The following is a 20,358-nucleotide window of genomic DNA, read 5'->3' as shown; positions in this document are numbered from 1 at the left end:
TAATTAAATACTTAAAAACAGAAAGCAGAAGAGAGGAGAACAATTATGTCTCAGAAAGAGCAGACAGTAGGGGTGTGAGGACATGGTTATGAGGATGAACAGAGAGGTACATAAATATTCTGCTGTCCCTCTAGCTCCCTTGCAGAAATATGCACCCAGAATCTAATTTCCAAGTTGCCTCTGGATAATCCTTTGTTAATCTACCCTGAAGATGTCATCCTTTCAGTCAGTACTCTTCAGTTGAAGTTTTTCCAATTTGGCAGCACAAAAAAATGTATTAAATTAAATTAAGGAATGTAGGTAGAAAGTGTTTCACACATTTGTTGAATATAAATATAGTACACTTTACTATGCCGGGAGAAATATCAATAACCTCAGATATGCAGATGACACCACCCTTATGGTAGAAAGTGAAGAAGAACTCAAAAGCCTCTTGATGAAGGTGAAAGAGGAGAGTGACAAAGTTGGCTTAAAGCTCAACATTCAGAAAACGAAGATCATGGCATCTGGTCCCATCACTTCATGGGAAATAGATGGGGAAACAGTGGAAACAGTGTCAGACTTTATTTTTTTGGGCTCCAAAATCATGGCAGATGGTGACTGCAGCCATGAAATTAAAACACGCTTACTCTTTGGAAGGAAAGTTATGACCAACCTAGATAGCATATTGAAAAGCAGAGACATTACTGTGCCAACAAAGGTCCAATTAGTCAAGGCTATGGTTTTTCCAGTGGTCATGTATGGATGTGAGAGTTGGATTGTGAAGAAGGCTGAGCACCAAAGAATTGATGCTTTTGAACTGTGGTGTTGGAGAAGACTCTTGGGAGTCCCTTGGACTGCAAGGAGATCCAACCAGTCCATTCTGAAGGATATCAGTCCTGGGTGTTCTTTGGAAGGATTGATGCTAAAGCTGAAACTCCAGTACTTTGGCCACCTCATGCGAAGAGTTGACTCATTGGAAAAGACTCTGATGCTGGGAGGGATTGGGGGCAGGAGGAGAAGGCGATGACAGAGGATGAGATGGCTGGATGGCATCACTGACTCGATGGACGTGATTCTGAGTGAACTCCGGGAGTTGGTGATGGATAGGGAGGCCTGGTGTGCTGCGATTCATGGGGTCACAAAGAGTTGGTCACGACTGAGTGACTGAACTGAACTGAACTTACCATAGCTCTAAAAATTCTCTTTCTTTGCTTAGATTTTCTGATTATATCCTAATGTAGTTAAAAAAATTTTTTTCACGTTTTTAGGAAAAAGAGCTTTAGTGTCTGTTTAGTTTTATACTTCTTCCTACACTTCCCTTTAGTTTGTTGTAGGGGCTGGAATGTTTTCTCATCTAGCTATCAGTAGTTTTTAATGATTTTCCCAGACTCTTATGATTCTTAGACTACACTTCCAAGAATCATCTCCCGTGATCTCCATTAGAGGCTTTTGAAATTTACTTTCAGCACAATATACTGAAAATTTCTAATGGTCTGAAAAATGCACAGAATAACATCAAGTTGAAGCAGCAGAGAGGAGCTCAACAAAAAACTCCTCTCCCAAAGTTCAAAGTCCTTTTATACATTCAGCTGACTATTCATAGCAATCCTTTCTTCTACTAAGGCATTGGAAGCAGCTTCTGAAGAATTTGCAGAGATTGCATCATTATATCTAGCTAGGCATATTGAAAACATACAAAAAATGTCATTCTAATATTACATGTTATATTTTGCTCCCAATAGTAACCATGGAATAAAACATATATCAAACTCTGAGGTCAATGAAATTCTCGTGGTTAAATAGGTGAGAATAAAAATATATATATATGTTTCCTGAATATTACCTTTTTATTGCCACAATGAAGCATGAAAGTACTTTAGCAAACATTAGATTTTTTTTTCTGATACCAAAAAAAAAACAAAAAGGAAGAAAAATGGAATTAAAATATGTTCCTGGTACATACACTTTTTGAAGAAAAAGGAGAAAATTACTTGCATCAAAGTAATTTTCTAGATCTTACAATTATATTTGTTATTTAAAGTTGTTTCCTGTATATTTGGGAATTTCCCTGGTTTATTAATTTGTATTTTGTCTTTATTAGAATGATTACAATTGCAAACTGTTTTGTTTCTCCCTCAACCTGCAGATACTTTTATGATAAATGAGAGATTGAATTTTGCCTGAAATTTTAGGAGTTTGAGCCCAGTAAGAGCTAACTTAAATTTAATTAAAACTTATCTAACCTTTTACTGTTTTTCAGTATGATATGCAATAAGATTATCAATAAGATAATATAATAATGATAATACAATTGATAGTCAAAAACATGAAGAAGGTAAAATAAGGGTCATAAACAGGAACTATTAACAATTGTTCAACATCAGTCCAAATATTTCTATCAATGGACAGATAGTAGTCATAAAATATTTGCCAGTATTTAATGATATATATTAATAATATATTTTAATATGTAAATTTTGCATGATTATAAAAAGATAAAATAAATCTGAATTAAAAAAGGAAGATATTGCAGAACTTAAGGTCAAAATTTTTTCATGAGGCAATCAGTTCAGTTCAGTTCAGTCACTCAGTCATGTCCGACTCTTTGTGACCCCATGAATCACAGCACGCCAGGCCTCCCTGTCCAGCACCAACTCCTGGAGTTCCCTCAAACTCATGTCCATTGAGTTGGTGATGCCATCCAGCCATTTCATCCTCTGTTGTCCCCTTCTCTTCCTGCTCCCAATCCCTCCAAGCATCAGAGTCTTTTCTAATGAGTCAACTCTTTGCATGAGGTGGCCAAAGTATTGGAGTTTCAGCTTTATCATCATTCCCTCCAAAGAAATCCCAGGGCTGATCTCCTTCAGAATGGACTGGTTGGATCTCCTTGCAGTCCAAGGGACTCTCAAGAGTCTTCTCCAACACCACAGTTCAAAAGCATCAATTCTTTGGCGCTCAGCTTTCTTCACAATCCAACTCTCACATCCATACATGACCACAGGAAAAACCATAGCCTTGACTAGACGGACCTTTGTTGGCAAAGTAATGTGTCGGCTTTTGAATATGCTATCTAGGTTGGTCATAACTTTCCTTCCAAGGAGTAAGCGTCTTTTAATTTCATGGCTGCAGTCACCATCTGCCATGATTTTGGAGCCCCAAAAAATAAAGTCTGACACTGTTTCCACTGTTTCCCCATCTATTTGCCATGAAGTGATGGGACCAGATGCCATGATCTTCGTTTTCTGAATGTTGAGCTTTAAGTCAACTTTTTCACTCTCCTCTTTCACTTTCATTAAGAGGCTTTTTAGTTTCTCTTCACTTTCTGCCATAAGGGCGGTGTCATCTGCATATCTGAGATTATTGATATTTCTCCTGGCAATCTTGATTCCAGCCTGTGCTTTTTCCAGCCCAGTGTTTCTCATGATGTACTCTGCATAGAAGTTAAATTAGCAGGGTGACAATATACAGCTTTGATGTACTCCTTTTCCTATTTGGAACCAGTCGGTTGTTCCATGTCCAGTTCTAACTGTTGCTTCCTCACCTGCATATAGGTTTCTCAAGAGGCAGGTCAGGTGGTCTGGTATTCCCATCTCTTTTAGAATTTTCCAGTTTATTGTGATCCACACAGTCAAAGGCTTTGGCATAGTCAATAAAGCAGAAATAAATGTTTTTTGGAACTCTCTTGCTTTTTTGATGATCCAGCAGATGTTGGCAATTTGATCTCTGGTTCCTCTGCCTTTTCTAAAACCAGCTTGAACATCAGGAAGATCATGGTTCAAGTATTGCTAAAGCCTGGCTTGGAGAATTTTGAGCATTACTTTACTAGCATGTGAGATGAGTGCAATTGTGTGGTAGTTTGACCATTCTTTGGCCTTGCCTTTCTTTGGGATTGGAATGCATACTGACCTTTTCCAGTCCTGTGGCCACTGCTGAGTTTTCCAAATCTGCTGGCATATTGAGTGCAGCATTTTCACAGCATCATCTTTCAGGATTTGAAATAGCTCAACTGGAATTCCATCACCTCCACTAGCTTTGTTCATAGTGATGCTTCCTAGGGCCCCCTTGACTTCACATTCCAGGATGTCTGGCTCTAGGTGAGTGATCACACCATCGTGATTATCTGGGTCATGAAGCTCTTTTTTGTACAGTTCTTCTGTGTATTCTTGCCACCTCTTTTTTTTTTTTTTTTATGATCAAAAAGAATTTATTGGATCTTAAAAAATTTTCCATCTCTTTATATCTGATTGTCAAATCGACCTATATTTTTCATCATCCAGGAGGCTGCATGTAGTCTTTGAAACAAAGCATCATTAGTTCTTTTTTTTTTTTCTAATTTTTCAGCACTTTATTTTTTTTTTTTATTTGATAAATTTAACGCCTTTTATTGCCATACCTCATTTTACTGTGCTTTGCTTTAGTGAGCTTTATAGATACATGTTTTGTTTTTTTTTTTCCTTGTTAATTTTCTGTTTAGTTGATCTATCCATAAGTGTGAGTGGGGTATTAAAGTCTCCCACTATTATTGTGTTATTGTTAATTTCTCCTTTCATACTTGTTAGGATTTGTCTTACATACTGCGGTGCTCCCATGTTGGGTGGATATATATTTATAATTGTTATATTTTCTTCTTGGATTGATACTTTGATCATTATGTAGTGACCTTCTTTGTCTCTTTTCACAGCCTTTGTTTTAAAGTCTAATTTATCTGATACGAGTATTGTGACTCCTGCTTTCTTTTGGTCCCAATTTGCATGGAAAATCTTTTTCCAGCCCTTCACTTTCAGTCTGTATGTGTCCCCTGTTTTGAAGTGGGTCTCTTGTAGACAACATATGTAGGGGTCTTGTTTTTGTATCCATTCAGCCAGTCTTTGTCTTTTGGTTGGGGCATTCAACCCATTTGCGTTTAAGGTAATTACTAATAAGTATGATCCCGTTGCCATTTACTTTATTGTTTTGGGTTCGAGTTTATACACCATTTTTGTGTTTCCTGTCTAGAGAATATCCTTTAGTATTTGTTGGAGAGCTGGTTTGGTGGTGCAGAATTCTCTCAGCTTTTGCTTGTCTGAAAACCTTTTGATTTCTCCTTCATACTTGAATGAGATCCTTGCTGGGTACAATAATCTGGGCTGTAGGTTATTTTCTTTCATCATTTTAAGTATGTCTTGCCATTCCCTCCTGGCTTGAAGAGTTTCTATTGAAAGATCAGCTGTTATCCTTATGGGAATTCCCTTGTGTGTTATTTGTTGTTTTTCCCTTGCTGCTTTTAATATTTGTTCTTTGTGTTTGATCTTTGTTAATTTGATTAATATGTGTCTTGGGGTGTTTCTCCTTGGGTTTATCCTGTTTGGGACTCTCTGGGTTTCTTGGACTTGGGTGATTATTTCCTTCCCCATTTTAGGGAAGTTTTCAACTATTATCTCCTCAAGTATTTTCTCATGGTCTTTCTTTTTGTCTTCTTCTTCTGGAACCCCTATGATTCGAATGTTGTAGCGTTTAATATTGTCCTGGAGGTCTCTGAGATTGTCCTCATTTCTTTTAATTCGTTTTTCTTTTATCCTCTCTGATTCATTTATTTCTACCATTCTATCTTCTAATTCACTAATCCTATCTTCTGCCTCTGTTATTCTACTATTTGTTGGCTCCAGAGTGTTTTTAATTTCATTTATTGCATTATTCATTATATATTGACTCTTTTTTATTTCTTCTAGGTCCTTGTTAAACCTTTCTTGCATCTTCTCAATCCTTGTCTCCATGCTATTTATCTGTGATTCCATTTTAATTTCAAGATTTTGGATCAATTTCACTATCATTATTTGGAATTCTTTATCAGGTAGATTCCCTATCTCTTCCTCTTTTGTTTGGTTTGGTGGGCATTTATCCTGTTCCTTTATCTGCTGGGTATTCCTCTGTCTCTTCATCTTGTTTAAATTGCTGAGTTTGGGAGTCCTTTCTGTATTCTGGCAGTTTGTGGAGTTCTCTTTATTGTGGCGTTTCCTCGCTGTGTGTGGGTATGTAGAGGTGGCTTGTCAAGGTTTCCTGGTTAGGGAAGCTTGTGTCGGTGTTCTGGTGGGTGGAGCTGTATTTCTTCTCTTTGTTCAGTCGCGCTATGGGGAGGGAGGGAGGGATGCTGCAAACAAATGACACTGGCGTGCGCTCGCAGTGCCTCAGCCACACTGGGTCTGCCCCCGCTCACGGCGCGTGTAGCCTCCCTGCCCACACTGCTCAGGCTCTAGGTTGTTCCGCCGGGAACAATCCGAGGCTGGCCCTGGGTTGCATGCACCTCCCAGGTCCAAGCCGCTCAGGTTCAGGCACTCAGGTAGTCCTCAGAGGCGCAGACTCAGTTGGGGCTGCGTTTTGTGCTCTTCCCAGGTCCGAGCAGCTCAGGTGATGAGGTGTTTGGCGAGCGCCAATGCTGCGACTTATCGCCTCCCCACCACTTGGTTATCTGGGTGTAAAACCGGCGCACCTTCTCAGGCAGATGTTGACCGTCCAGACCCCCAGTAAGTTTTAGTTAGCAAAGAAGCCAGTTTTATAGATAATGTCTCTCTGGGGCTGCGATTGCCCCCTTCCGGCTCTGGCTGCCTGTCACCGGAGGGGGAAGGTTTGCAGCCGGCTACCTCTGTTTAGTCCTTTGTTCCGTGCGCGGGCTGGCGGTGTCTTAGGTTAGGGCTGGCTTTTCGCATGGTAGATATCCCACAGTCTGGTTTGCTAGCCCAAATTATTTCACTCAGATAGTGCTCAGGGTATTCAGGCCAGACTCTTACTCTCAGCGATGCAGCCCGCGCCGCGCCTCCCTGCCCAGCCCCCGCTTGCTAATGGCGGATGCAGGCGTCTGCGCTGCTTCTCCGCTGGAGGAGTTACCGTAGGGCTCGCAATCTGAGAGTTTTAATTGTTTATTTATTTTTTCTCCCTGTTATGTTGTCCTCTGTGCTTCCAAAGCTCGGCACGGATTCGGCAGTGAGAAGGTTTCCTGGTGTTTGGAAACTTCTCTCTTTTTAAGACTCCCTTCCCGGGACGAAACTCCATCCCTCCCTCTTTTGTCACTTTTATTGTCTTTAATATTTTTTCCTACCTCCTTTCGAGGAGTTGGGTTGCTTTTCTGGGTGCCTGATGTCCTCTGCCGGCATTCAGAAGTTGTTTTGTGGAATTTACTCGACGTTTAAATGCTCTTTTGATGAATTTGTGGGGGAGAAAGTGTTTTCCCCGTCCTACTCCTCCGCCATCTTGGCGCCTTCCCCCACCACCTCTTTTAATATCTTCTGCTTCTGTTAGGTCCATACCATTTCTGTCCTTTATCGAGCCCATCTTTGCATGAAATATTCCCTTGGTACCTCTAATTTAATAAATCCTTACAAATAATCCCTCTGAAGCTAATGGAGGCAGAGGGTTTTTTCTTTTATATTTGAAAGGTATTTACTTTATGAAATTATGATGGTTTCTGCCATACAACAATGTGAATCAGACTTAGTAGACGCCTTGAATCTCCCCTCCTCTCCCCACCCCATCCCGCCCATCTAGCCTGTCACAGAGCACTGGCTTGAGCTCTCTGTGTTGTACAGCAACTTCCCACTAGCTATCAGCTTTACACATGGTAATGTTATTATTTCAATACTACCCTCTCAATTTGTTCCACCCTCTCCTTCCCACACTGTGTCCACAAGTCTCTTCTCTATGTCTGCATCTCTATCAGCAGAGGAGTTTTGAAGCACATCAAAAACTGGAGTTATTGTAGCTTGTCTTTCATCCATGTTTCCCAAATGTCTAATAATTCCAACATTTTTAATATTTCCAGTATTACCTTTCTGCTATGAAAGAACAGAAAATCAGTGTATTGATACTTCTACTTCCCTTTCCCCAACCCTATGATCTTATGTGTTTATCATTTTTTAACATTAGTAAGGTTCTTAAAGTATAATTTCTACAGTTACAGGACTTTTGTCATTTTAGTGATTCATTTTTATTTCTTCTTTCCTCCATGAAAGTTAAAAAGTGAAAGTGAAGTCGCTCAGTCGTGTCTGACTCATTGCGATCCCATGGACTGCAACTTGCCAGGCTCCTCCGTCCATGGGATTTTCCAGGCAAGAGTACTGGAGTGGTTCCTTCTCCAGAGGATCTTCCCGACCCAGGGATCGAACCCAGGTCTCCTGCATTATAGGCAGACGGTTTACCGTCTGAGCCACCAGGGATGTCTTTCCTCCATAACAGGCTTCATAATTTTGATAATCATGAATCTGTCACACAAGTGCTCAATAAATACTTCTTTTCCCTTTCCTTCCCACTGATAATACTGAGTGATTTGTTTCATTACAGATCAGATTTCTTTACTGGTTTTTCTTTTTTAAGCTAATCTTTACTCTTGCAGTGATTTCTCTGAGTCAATAGGTGGACATTTATATCTCTCTGAATATATTATGATGAATCATTAGAATTCTTTTTTCCCTGTGTCACATATAAGATTTGCGTGCTCAACAAAAACGCAAATCATTACTATTTTTTGTTACTCACATAAAATGCATTCCAAAGGGAGGGAGGAGAAAATCTAAATTATGATGATTTAAAAGAACGTTCACTTCCCAGGCAACATACCGGGAAGATTATTTCACTGTAGCATAAAAATGACTGATGACCTTGTAGGAATATATCATCTAAATATTTTGTCTTTGCAAAGTCCATATTAATATGACTAGTAAACATTTGGGATTTATATTATGCTTGATAAACTGAAGCATCATAAAAATAAAACACATAGCTGATCTTCATTTTAGAAATGAATAAAAGGAATAAAACATGAAATACAGGAGGTTTTATATGACATTTTTGCATAGTTTAGAATTTTATTTTGGAGCAATACTTTTGCAAGAAAAATTGCACCCACACAGAAGTGACATATCTTTTGATAATTATTGCTCCCCTCAATTCAAGTTTTGTAGCATCAATATAAGAAAGACTGATAACATACATTTCTAATGTTTTTATCTTCTGTAGGCACACAGATTTTCAATAAATGTGATTTTAGCAAATGTGATGTTCATCTTTGCAGTATATGCAAAAAAATGGTAAGAGAATTATAATAAGCAAGTGATAGGAAAATCATAATGATCACAGCTTTAAAATGATTTTAAAGGCCAAATAAGATGTCCCAGAATAATTTATGACACAATCTAAGACTTTTATTTCTAGTTAAAGATAGAGAAGACTAAGGAATGGGCGAACTAGAAACAAAATCCATAGAAAAGAGAAAATAAAACACCCCCCCCCCCACATGTATAAGGTGCACACCTCCAAGTATATTTTTAGGTTTTCAAATAAAATCAAAAAATATCACTTATGTATTGTTGTAATATCTCTTAATTAAACATGTCCAAATTGATAACATCAGCAATAAATCAACTAAATCACAATACATTTTACATATTTAAACTACAAAAGAGTCTTTGATATACAAATATACTTAACAGTATTCATGTACTCTTTTGTAAATTTTGCTAACTGCTCACTATTAGAAAATTTTAGTGTTTTCAATGCCTTCAAAATTTTTGGAATCTGAATTTTTGCTGTTAGTTCAATGAATGCCCTTTTCTGAAACTTTCTTATGTGCAAATCCATGCTATTTTCTTTAGTCATATAATGGTAGTCACCATTTGTTTTATTAAATACTTAGCTTTTACTGAGAATTCATAAAATGAGAAAAGCATAAACATTTAGAAATAATTTACAACAAAATATCAATCCATATCAGAAAAGTCTATGAAATTCTGATTTTTTCTACCATTCCTTGTGTTGAAAAATTTGAAAATGCCTGTTCTGGATATTTTCTGAGCAGATAAGACTTTTATGACAGAATAAAATAATATGACATGTTTATAGTTCCAATGTGAAACTATTATAAACTGTACTCATGTCTAAGATAATTTTGTGCTAGTTAGGTTAACTTCAAATTTAAAACCTCTGAATTTCTTGTATGGCCAAAATTTTCCTCCCTAAATTTAAGCCATGAGCCAAAACTCTGCTTCAACTGGTTATTAAAAGAAAATGTTTTTTTATTTTTAAAAACTTTTTATTTTGTATTGAGATATAGTCAATTAACAGTGTTGTGGTAGTTTCAGGTGCACAGGGACGGGACTCAGCCAAAGTAAGTTATTAAAAAAAAAACAGTCCACTTTTAATGTCATGGCTGTGAATTAAAACCACATGGAGAGACAGTACTACTGTGGACAGTAGAGTTGTGATTTCTGAGAGAAGATACTATCAATCAAGGGCTTGTGAGGCTATAGAACACATCTCCTTCTGCCAAAGATGGTTAAATAGCTACCAGGAAATCCCTGGCATTTTCCCCATAGAAATGTGCCAAGTAACAAACAATGGAAGTGCAACATAGACAAGAAACATAGAAGTGGACCTTGACTATCTGTGACTGGGAAAAAAATCCAGTTTGTGAGACTGTACAACTTTGTGTGGGCATTACAGAAGTAGTAATTAGAGCCATTTCTATTATTTCATTTACCCCTTACATTTCTTTTAAAATGTTTAGCATTAAAACATAACTAGATTTAACCACAGGGTGAGTGTTTATAAATTAAGCTCACCTAAAAATCATTTTGTAGTTAGGATCATGAAAGGTTGTTGTTGAATCACACGAAGACATCGGGATTCTTGGCCCCCGGAGGAGAAGAATTCAATCCGGGGCCAGAGACGAGGCTTGATCGCTCAGAGCTTTTGTGTAATAAAGTTTTATTAAAGTATAAAGGAGATAGAGAAAGCTTCTGACATAGGCATCAGAAGGGGGCAGAAAGAGTACCCGCTTGCTAGTGTTAACAATGAAGTTATATAATCCAAAGAATGTCTGGAGGTTGTAAAGACCTCATCAGACCTACTCCCATAATTTACATTTTAAGATAACACTGTCCTCAGGCAGGATACATCCTTGTAAAGACCAGGTCTACTCCCATAATTTACATCTTAAGATAACAGAAGGTTTAATCCAAAGACTGTCCTTAGGCAGGATACATTATTGTTATATAATCCTAAGGAATGTGGAGAAAGAAAAAAAGTTTGTCCTTTCTTCCTCCTTGAGAATTCCAGACCCCTCTCTCCTTGGGGACCCCTAGACTCCTTATCAACCTGCCTAGGAAATGACTCTCTCAATCACATTCAGAATTTATCAATCATAAATATCAACATATATCATTTTGGGCTTCTTGGCTCAGACAGTAAAGAATCTCCCTGCAATGTAGGAGATCCAGGTTCAATGCCTGGGTTGGGAAGATCTCCTGGAGAAGGAAATGGTAACCCATTCCAGTATTCTTGCCTGGAAAATTCCATGGACAGAGGAGCCTGGTGGGCTACCATCCATGGGGTCACACAGAGTCGGACACAACTGAGCAACTAACATATTATTTTGACTGAGCAGCAGTCTTTCCTGTGAAATACAAATACTCTCAGAATCCAAATGTACTTTTAATTATCAGTGTATTTATAAGTGACAAAACCACATTTAGCCTACATTACAATTACAAGCAGTTTGATATTCAATTCAGTTCAGTTCAGTCGCTCAGTCGTGTCCGACTCTTTGAGACTCCATGAACTGCAGCACGCCAGGCCTCCCTGTCCATCACCAACTCCTGGAGTTCACCCAAACCCACGTCCATCGAGTTGGTGATGCCATCCAGCCATCTCATCCTCTGTCGTCCCCTTCTCCTCTTGCCCCCAATCCCTCCCAGCATCAGAGTCTTTTCCGATGAATCAGCTCTTCATATGAGCTGGCCAAAGTACTGGAGTTTCAGCTTTAATATCATTCCTTCCAAAGAACACCTAGGACTGATCTCCTTTAGAATGGACTGGTTGGATCTCCTGGCAGTCCATCGGACTCTCAAGAGTCTTCTCCAACACCACAGTTCAAAACCATCAATTCTTCAGCGCTCAGCTTTCTTCACAGTCCAACTCTCACATCCATACATGACTACTGGAAAAACCATAGGCTTGACTAGACGGACCTCTGTTGGCAAAGTAATGTCTCTGCTTTTGAATATGCTATCTAGGTTGGTCATAACTTTCTTTCCAAGGAGTAAGCGTCTCTTAATTTCATGGCTGCAATCACCATCTGCAGTGATTTTGGAGCCCAGAAAAATAGAGTCTGACACTGTTTCCACTGTTTCCCCATCTATTTGCCATGAAGTGATGGGACCAGATGCCATGATCTTAGTTTTCTGAATGTTGAGCTTTAAGCCAACTTTGTCACTCTCCTCTTTCACTTTCATCAAGAGGGTTTTTAGTTCCTCTTCACTTTCTGCCATAAGGGTGGTGTCATATGCATATCTGAGGTTATTGATATTTCTCGTGGCAATCTTGATATTACTTGCAACAAATATAAACTAATATTTTATCTTTGTCCATCAACATGGACTTTATGGTGAATGCCCTTTAACTGCTTTCATGTTGAGAAAGTATGTTGATGATAGCTATCCTTATTTTGTTTTACTTATCCAAACACTTCTAATTTTGCTTCATTTTTAACCCACAGCAGACTACTCTGAAAGGTAGAAAATCTTGGTTTGACTCATGGGGTTTCACTGTCTTTACCTTGTGTTTCCACAGTACTCTATAAAACACTTTGGCCTCTATTTCTTATATTCTAGCTGTTTGCTCTAATGTCTGATTTTACATCATTGCCCAATTCCAGGAAAGCTGGCTTTGTTTATTTTTTTTCTTATTCACTGTTAGATAAGTCCTAGAAGCTGACTCAATACAGAGTTAATGTTGGCTCTTAAACATATTCAAAATTAGATAAATTCATTAGCCTAGCAAGATCCTGAAATATCTAACTTAAATTTAAGGCACATTCAAGTCACCACTGAGGAGCAAATAAATTTATTTAATCACTGAAGTACAGAGCACAAGCATAACCCATGTAACTCCAGGAATTTCCTTCAGCAATCATTATAAAAATCATTTTCTATGCCATTTTTTGGGGGGACTTTATCAAATATAAACCTGTGAAATGGGCATAAAGATATAGCAAACAGACGAACATTTCTTAGAGCTGCAGACCAGTCATTAGCTGCAGACTAATCATAACCTGTCATGATTAGTGAATTCATTTTATATTTTATCTCACTGGCCTCGCCAAAGCTCATGCCTCAAGTTCTGTTTTGCCTCTTAGAAGTATCTTCTAAATATTTTAATGTCTTTTACTCTTGAATAATAAACATATAATGTCGGTAATTTTTTGTGAATAATTGAAAATACTAAAAGCGTGTGAGACCAACAAGCAGGTGTGTTACTTACAGTATTCTACCGTGTTCTTTCCATCTGTTTGAGTTTTGATTCAACTTGACAAGACGTAAATATGCTTAATTCCTGTGAAGAATAAAGTTCTCCTGATGATTACTTTCAACTGGAGTAGGGAACACGATGTAAGAATGAAAGTCAGGATTTTATTTCACTTGTCCTGAAGATCTTGTCTCCCCAAGGACAAAACATATTTCTGAGGAAAAAACAAGGAGAATGCTGTTTTACTTGGTGCCATCAACTCAAAGTAAATGTATGTTGATCTTCAGTATTTGCTTATACATACCATCTTTAAATGTAATAAGAAATATAGAAACTTTACTCTAAAATATTTCATTGCCTAACAAGAGGAAATTTACTCAGAGTCATTGCTACAGGGAGACAGTTAAGCATTTTCAAGAGTTTGTTTGATTTGACACCTGACTTTTCCTGTTTGTGAAGTGGGTAAATAATATCTCCCTAATAAAATGTTTGTGAAGACTGCATGGGAATGTAAATATAAATTGAATGTGATATTTAGATTAAAACGCCTAGAATGATTCTTCAAAAAGTGCAATTGCCTCCTAAATATTAATCTCACTAATCCATCCTTTTCATTTTTAATTGAATTCATATTTATTTTTTCCCTCTATTCCATTGGGAAACTTAAAAAATGTGAGAGACAGTATTCAAGTGTAATTTGAAAGATGCAGAAAAGAAACCCCTAGTAATGTTGAGCAGTCATGGGACTAGTAGATTAGCTAGGACTATGAGCCATCCTGGAAGTTACAATCAAGCCTTTCTTCACTTCCTGTGATAGCACAGTCAGGTGGCAAAAATAAGCTCCAGCTTTTCTTGAGATCTGCCACACTAAACCTTATCACTGCCTATGATTAAGCTAGATCATTTACACATAAGATTTTTGCCTGGAGTTGGACTTCTCAGTTCCTTTGTGAATGCAAAATTGGAAAGCAAGGGAATTTCAAGATGTCTGAGCAAGCAGAAGGAGGATATAGAAAATATCTCTCTCCACAAATGCATCAGGAATACATCTAGAGATGCAACAATTACCATAGAACACCAAATGAATACTATTAGGAAACCCTGAACACTGGAAAGGACTGTAAAGATCCCCGCATAATGGGTCTCTGAGGACAATTTCCCCACTTTGGTTTGTATATTGATTTTTTCCTTTTTTAAAAAAAAATCATTTTTGCCTATTTGTTTTATTTCCTTTGCTTTATTCTTCCATTAGTTCTCTGCTTTGGTTTTTGGTTTGTTTGTTTTGTGATTTCGTTGGAATTTTTTTTTAATTGTTTGATTTTGTTTTTAGATTCATTAGTTTATCTTGTTGGTATCTTGATGACCTAGAAGGGTGGGATGGGGGAGGGAGGCTCTCGAGCGAGGGGGTAAGCGTATACATATAGTTGATTCATGGAAGAGAAAATAGCAATCCACTCCAGTATTCTTGCCTGGAAAATTCCATGGACAGAGGAGGCTGGTGGGCTACAGTCCCTGGGATCACAAAGTCAGACATAGCTAAGCATGAAGGCATGCACCTGCTTCACTTTATTGTACAGCAGAAATGAACACAACCTTGTAAAGCAATTATACACCAAGAAAAAAGAGGAAAAAATTGGAAAGCATCTCACTCACATTAGACAAATACATATGTGCTAGAGAAAAAGCCCTTGCATTTCTAAATTACAGGGTAGATATAAAGGACTTCAGGAAAAAATGGATGTGATCAGTTTGGGGGTAATATTTAAATAGATTGCGGTACATCCACATAACAATATGTTAAGTAATAGCTATAAAAGGTGTTTTCAAGAATAGTTAATGAAAATACTTGCAGTATAATGTGAAATAAAGAATGTAGAGTCATTCTAGTGTCAGTCTAGTCATTCTAGTCTGAATCTAGTATAGAGTCAGAACCCAGTTTATAGATATATCTATGTATGTGTGGGTATGGCCTTGAGAAACATGTGTGCATCTGTGTATGCTCAGTTACTGGAGTCATGTCTGACTCTTTGTGACCCTATGGGCTGTAGCCTACCAGGTTCCTCTGTCCATGGGATTTTCTCAGCAAAAATGTAGGAGTGAATAGCCATTTACTCCTCCAGAGGATTTTTATCTAATGTTAAATGTAGCTATTTCTGGATAATTGAATTATGAAAAAAAGCTTTGTAACTTCATGAGATTTAACAAATTCTCAATAATGATCATGTATAACATATTTATTAAATATATAATTTTACAGGCAAGTATTAAAACTTTAAAGATATGGTGTCTTAGCAAAGAAAAAAGATGCTGAGAAGCCTGCAGTGATGCACTTGTTAGCTCTCTCAGCACAGGCAGATGGAGCAGATGAAAGTAAAAGAAGTCCCAGATGTGAAAAAGAAAATTTATTGGAACCTACATCTCCATGAAACTTATGCCTGCTTCTTTGTTGAACTCTTAGCTCTTTTTTTTTGTGTGTGTGTGTATAAAAATACTATACTAATTTGTTAATATATTAATTAAGCAAACTAAACATGAATTGATTTATAACAAATCATATTTGGAAGGACATGGGGGAAGAAAGCACTTTTTAAGATTAAAAAGTAGAATTATGACTGTTAGTGATGAACCAACCACTTCTTTACTCCCTCCATATTTAACCCTGGACCCTAAGCTGCCTTCATTCTTCAGGGGTGTGTGTGCTGTTGAGTAGCCTCCTGATTCTCTGGGTGCCCACCAGAGAGGCTTGATCTTACTGTTTTTCTGTAAATGTAACGTCTGCCATTTCCATTGTGATGAATGCCATTGAAAAACAACGGGACTTGAGATCATCACCACACTTTTTCTATTTTGCATCATGTTGACAACTTAAATTGTCCCCTAACAGCACAGTCCTTCCATGACTTTTTGATAAAGATTTGTTTTAGAGGATTAAGAATTCTTCATCTTGGCCTCACCCTTTCCTTTTTTTAAATGTAAACATAACTTTTGTTTATTTATTTTTAAATTTATTTATTTATTTTTACTTTACAATATTGTATTGGTTTTGCCATAATTGACATGAATCTGCCACAGGGGTACATGTGTTCCCCATCCTGAACCTCCTTCCCACCTCCCTCCCCATCCCGTCCCTCTGGGTCATCCCAGTGCACCAGCCCCAAGCACCCTGTATCATGCATCAAACCTGGACTGGTGATTCATTTCACATATGGCAATACACATGTTTCAATGCCATTCTCCCAAACCATCCCACCCTTGCCCTCGCCCACAGAGTCCAAAAGACTGTTCTATATATCTGTCTCTTTTGCTGTCTTGCATAGAGGGTTATCATTACCATCTTTCTAAATTTCATATATATGCATTATTATACTGTATTGGTGTTTTTCTTTCTGGCTTACTTCACTGTGGTCTTGTTCTTGACATTCAAATTTTATTTTCCTCAAGAAACTCAAAGACTGAATTACTGTCATTTAACAAAGAGGAACAGATCCTGAAATAACAAAGGACTACACAGATTTTTCCTGAAAAGTTGATGGAGAACTGATGGCATTAATTCTGTTTCTTTTCAGAATGATTCTTTACCCACATGGCTGTTTCCCTCCTGTTCAAGTAATCCAAAACAGAAGCAAGTAAGTTTCAGAATTACTGGAAGCTCAGCTTGTAATCGCTGAGCAAGTTAATCAAGAGAACACATTTATCACATTTATATCAATGTGAATATAATTTTTTAAAAACAAATTCCATGTGTAATGAATGTAGACAACCATGTACTCATTGACAAAGGCCAGAAGGTTGGATAGCTTTCTTTCTCTCTCTTTTTTTTTTTTTCAAAATTGCCTTTAACCTTACTAAGCCACTGTTTTCTCATTTAGATAGATATACAATAATGGAATTTTTAATATTTTAAGAGCTTGATTATGTATCTCATTTCATTCAGACAAGAGGACAAACTGGGGCCAAGCTCCAAAGTATTTTAGAAGAGTAGACTACCTCATAGATACAAAGTTATAGTGGAGTCTCATGCTATGAAGATAGGTGGAATGTAATGTTTTCAGTGAAAGAAATAAAGAAGATATACATGGGCATGAAGTAAGCAACTTGTGTTCTTCTGATTGTTTCTTTGATTTGCCTTGAACTCCATTATCTCTGCAGAATGTGGCAGGCACCCTCTACTGTGGTTGAGATCACCACCTTTGGGAAATCACACAGAAGTCAGGTTAAAGACTAATGGAGATAAGAATCTGCTTATCTGTCCCACAGGAGTAGTGGCTGCGGGGGCAGGAACGGCAGAGAGGACATACCCCACGTCCAAGGTCAGGAGCGGAAGCTGAGAGGAGAGACCCCACGTCCAAAGTAAGGAGCAGTGGCTGTGCTTTGCTGGAGCAGCCATGAAGAGAGACCCCATGTCCAAGGTAAGAGAAACCCAAGTAAGATGGTAGGCACTGAGAGAGGGTATCAGAGGGCAAACAGACTGAAACCATAATCACAGAAAACTAGCCAATCTAATCACACGGACCACAGCCTTGTCTAACTCAGTGAAACTAAGCCATGCTGTGTGGGGCCACCCAAGATGGACGGGTCATGGTGGGGAGTTTTGACAGAATGTGGTCCACTGGAGAGGGGAATGGCAAACCACTTCAGTATTCTTGCCTTGAGAACCCCATGAACGGTATGAAAAGGCAAAAAGATAGGACACTGAAAGATGGACACCCCAGGTCAGTAGGTGCCCAATATGCTACTGGAGATCAGTGGAGAAATAACTCCAGAAAGAAAGAAGGGATGGAGCCAAAGCAAAAACAACACCCAGTTGTGGATGTGACTGGTGATACTGCATAGAAACCTGGAATGTTAGGTCCATGAATCAAGGCAAATTGGAAGTGGTCAAACAGGAAATGGCAAGAGTGAACGTCGACATTCTAGGAATCAGCGAACCAAGATGGACTGGAATGGGTGAATTTAACTCAGATGACCATTATATCTACTACTGTGGGCAGGAATCCCTTAGAAGAAATGGAGTAGCCATCATGGTCAACAAAAGAGTCCGAAATGCAGTACTTGGATGCAATCTCAAATATGACAGAATGATCTCTGTTCTTTTCCAAGGCAAACCATTCAATATCACAGTAATCCAAGTCTATGCCCTGACCAGTTACACTGAAGAAGCTGAAGTTGAACAGTTCTACGAGGACCTACAAGACATTTTTAGAACTAACAACAAAAAAAGATGTCCTTTTCATTACAGGGGACTGGAATACAAAAGTAGGAAGTGAAGAAACACCTGGAGTAACAGGCAAATTTGGCCTTGGAGTACAAAATGAAGCAGGGCAAAGGCTAATAGAGTTTTGCCAAGAAAATGCACTAGTCATAGCAAAGACCCTCTTCCAACAACACAAGAGGAGACTCTACACATGGACATCACCAGATGGTCAACACCGAAATCAGATTGATTCCATTCTTTGCAGCCAAAGATGGAGAAGCTCTATACAGTCAGCAAAAACAAGACCAGGAGCTGACTGTGGCTCAGATCATGAACTTCTTAATGCCAAATTCAGACTTAAATTGAAGTGGGGAAAACCACTAGACCATTCAGGTATGACCTAAATCAAATCCCTTATGATTATACAGTGGAAGTGAGAAATAGATTTAAGGGACTAGATCTGATAGACAGATGAACTATGGTGGGAGGTTCGTGACATTGTACAGGAGACAGGGATCAAGACTATCTCCAAGAAGAAGAAATGCAAAGAAGCAAAATGGCTGTCTGAGGAGGCCTTACACATAGCTGTGAAAAGAAGAGAAGCCAAAAGCAAAGGAGAAAAGGAAAGATATCCATTTGAAGGCAGAGTTCCAAAGAATAGCAAGGAGAGATAAGAAAGCCTTCCTCAGCGATCAGTGCAAAGAAATAGAGGAAAAGAATAGAATGGGAAAGACTAGAGAGCTCTTCAAGAAAATTAGAGATACCAAGGGAACATTTCATGCAAAGATGGGCTCAATTAAGAACAGAAATGGTGGGAACCTAACAGAAGCAGAATATATTAAGAAGAGGTGGCAAGAATACACAGAAGAACTGTACAAAAAAGATCTTCATGACCCAGATAATCACGATAGTGTGATCACTCACCTAGAGCCAGACATCCTGGGATGTGAAGTCAAGTGGGCCTTAGGAAGCATCACTACAAACAAAGCTAGTGGAAGTGATGAAATTCCAGTTGAGCTATTTCAAATCCTAAAAGATGATGCTGAGGAAATGCTGCACTCAATATGTCAGCAAATTTGGAAAACTCAGCAGTGGCCACAGGACTGGAAAAGGTCAGTTTGCATTCCAATCCCAAAGAAAGGCAATGCCAAAGAATGCTCAAACTACCGCACAATTACACTCATCTCACATGCTAGTAAAGTAATGCTCAAAATTCTCCAAGCCAGGCTCAGCAATACGTGAACCGTGAACTTCCAGATGTTCAAGCTGGTTTTAGGAAAGGCAGAGGAACCAGAGATCAAATTGCCAACATCTGCTGGATCATCGAAAAAGCAAGAGAACATCCAGAAAAACATCTATTTCTTTTTTATTGACTATGCCAATGCCTTTGCCTGTGTGGATCATAATAAACTGTGGAAAATTCTTCAAGATATGGGCATACCTGACCACCTGACCTGCCTCTTGAGAAACCTGTATACAGGTCATGAAGCAACAGTTAGAACTGGGCATGGAATAACAGACTGGTTCCAAATAGGAAAAGGAGTCCGTCAAGGCTGCATATTGTCACCCTGCTTATTTAACTTACTTGCAGAGTACATCATGAAAAATCATGGGCTGGAATCAAGATTGCTGGGAGAAATATCAGTAACCTCAGATATGCAGATGACACCACTGTTATGGCAGAAAGTGAAGAAGAACTAAAGAGCTTCTTGATAAAAGTGAAAAAGGAGAGTGAAAATGTTGGCTTAAAGCTCATCATTCAGAAAACTAAGATCATGGCATCTGGTCCCATCACTTCATGGGAAGTAGATGGGGAAACAGTGGAAACAGTGTCAGACTTTATTTTTCTGGGCTCCAAAATCACTGCAGATGGTGATTGCAGCCATGAAATTTAAAGAAGCTTACTCTTGGAA

The 20,358-nt window shown here is 38.4% G+C and overlaps 1 long non-coding RNA gene across 1 annotated transcript in view; it reads right to left on the bottom strand.

Moving 5' to 3' along the window:
• LOC112448801 (uncharacterized) overlaps positions 1-20,358 on the bottom strand; it is a 76,805-nt gene that overhangs the window by 2,354 nt on the left and 54,093 nt on the right. Inside the window, exon 3 of the long non-coding RNA XR_003037201.2 lies at positions 13,267-13,465. This is a non-coding gene — a long non-coding RNA (uncharacterized lncRNA). The remainder of the gene's footprint in view (positions 1-13,266; positions 13,466-20,358) is intronic.

The sequence above is a fragment of the Bos taurus genome, chromosome 11 (assembly GCF_002263795.3).
Source record: "Bos taurus isolate L1 Dominette 01449 registration number 42190680 breed Hereford chromosome 11, ARS-UCD2.0, whole genome shotgun sequence".
In the NCBI taxonomy this organism is placed as follows: Eukaryota; Metazoa; Chordata; class Mammalia; order Artiodactyla; family Bovidae; genus Bos; species Bos taurus.
This window is presented reverse-complemented; position numbering and strand designations above follow the sequence as displayed.